We start from the raw sequence: 2,521 nt of genomic DNA, 5'->3' as shown, positions 1-2,521 counted from the left end.
TTTCTCTCATCCATCTACACCAGCATACAGGATTTAATAACATGAAACTGAAGCATTTTCCCAGCACTTCCAGGTGATTAGTCAGAGCGCTATAAATACGATGACTTTGAGGAAAAGCTTATAGGTAAATTTCTAAATGGAAGAGGCTGGATAATGTGAGATTCTGATCTCGTTTGCCATGAAACGATGCTAGCTAGGCAGCTAACACTTTATCTGACATTTGATTGAAATACTCAATATGCTGAAATATTCAATATACTTTGAATATACTCAATATAATATATTGAGAATCTCGATCAATCTGATTGAAATACTCAATATACTCAAACTATTATACATTTTTTATTATTATTATAATATATCTTTCTTTCTTTTTTTTTGGGGGGGGGGGGGGGGGGGGAATTTTACCACCTCTGCTGTTACTAGCACCGATTTTGTGTTCTTTTAGCATAACTTCCCCCCCCCCCCCCCCACTGCCTTTAAAACAAACTTATTAAGTGCTCCATTAATGGCTCTGTATGACGTTTGACACAAATCATAACTTCATACAATCATATGAAAACTGGGAATATATTTTGCGCTGCCGCCTCGGTAGGCTCTCAATACGCACAATGTTGTGTGCCCACCAAAAGAACTCTTTACTAGTTGCAAAATTGCATAACTGTGGAAATCTTTTTTTAATCCACTTCCAATGGAAAATCCCGACTCTCCAGTAAATAATGCCAAACGGAACACATTATAAACATCATTTGGAAAGCAAGCGTTTTCAAACTTTTCAAGCATCTGTACAAACCTTAAGGATACACACTGCATCGTTGTGTTCACTCGTTACTGTCCAACTTTTCCTGACCCCTTTTTTAGTTTTGGTGCTTTTCAATTTGATTATTTTAGTCCCCGGTGTTCTGTACAAACACGAAGTCTGTACAAACACAAAGTGATAAGATCTTGAGTCAAGTGCCATTTCAGAAAGTGGTTGAATTTTTGCTTTTTAGTTTGTATATAAGGTCGCATTTAGAATCTTCAAGCAAAAGTTCAATCAAAACCCGTCAGACAAATAAATATTAATAATAGCTGCCTGAACAGCAGATGTTACATAAACAATCAATCTGGAATGAATTAATTTGTACAAAAAGCATAGGACAATGATCCCATCAACCAAAACAAAGGCAAGATTGATTACAAGTGTGAAAGCAAATGTCTAGAAACACATTTTTATTGGCCAATATGCTGAAAGCGGAACCCGGATGAATATACCACCGTTCGCCACAGACGTTTTCTCTCTATTTTTCATCTCCATCTCAGTCAATACTTCTATTATATTGTGCCTGATGTCATTAATGGATGCTGCATGACAGACATGTGTGAAGCTCCTTCACTCACTGACTCAGGGCTGATGCAAAACAAGAAGCATGGTGTTTGTGGTCGGAGTTTAAAAGGAATGTGTGCGCGCATAAACAGAGATATAAACGAAAGATTATGAAATGCAGAGAGGAATGAAAACAACCCATTTATACAAACAAAATGAAAGAAGAATCTTTTATAAATCCTGCTGCTTTTATAAAGCTGTGGGGTTTTTTTTCCTCATGGGGACCTGACAGAAAATGATAGAGTCTTTATTAATCACATATATATTATATTACAGCACTGTGAAATTCTTTTCTTCGTATATCCCAGCATGTCAGGACGTTGGGGTCAGAGCGCAGGGTTAGTCATGATACAGCGCCCCCTGGAGCAGAGAGGGTTAAGAGCCTTGCTCGAGGGCCCAACAATGGCAGCTTGGCAGTACTGGGGCTTGTACCCCCAACTTTACGATCAGTAACCCAGAGCCTTAACCGTCAAGCCACCACTGACACACACGCAAACTCACTGAACTCGTTACTGAAATATCAAAACATGCCCGCGCACACACACACACACACACACACACACACTTTGTACTTGATTAGGCTGTGTTTTGCAAGAAGGCCCTGTGCATCGCTCACCACATGAACATAACTGACAATGAAACACGCCCTGTAAACACATCACGGAATTCTATTCAGGAACACAAGCTCATATTTGTTACTGCACGTCCTCGTCGTTCGCTTTGATCTGTTTGTGCACTCATGTCATACGAATGCACAATAGAATCCAAGTCCTGACTAATCTCTTCAGGCACGCCACAGCAAAGGAATGACGCTACAGTACTCCAGAACGGAGAAAATCAGGCGTCCAACTTCTTATCAGCCGACGGGAACCAAAATCGTTCAAAAAGTCCCTCTTCTGCTCAGGAAGCAATGGCAAATGAAAATCAATGTGCACTTCTTAATCGTTTGTTACTTTTGTTCCTGATCCAGCCGCTCATTGGTTCACATTAGATTCATTTCCTCTCCCAGGATCCTTTATCATAACCATCATAACACTGTGAAACCCAGCTGAGTTCGCTGGAACTGTTACGTCGCTTTGACTCGATTATTTTTCTCACAACCAGTCAGGATCTGATTACATATATATTCTTGCCAGTGCTGAAAAAAGCGCAACG

The sequence above is a fragment of the Ictalurus furcatus genome, chromosome 15 (genome assembly GCF_023375685.1).
Source record: "Ictalurus furcatus strain D&B chromosome 15, Billie_1.0, whole genome shotgun sequence".
NCBI classification, from domain to species: domain Eukaryota; kingdom Metazoa; phylum Chordata; class Actinopteri; order Siluriformes; family Ictaluridae; genus Ictalurus; species Ictalurus furcatus.
Note: the sequence above shows the minus strand (reverse complement) of the source record.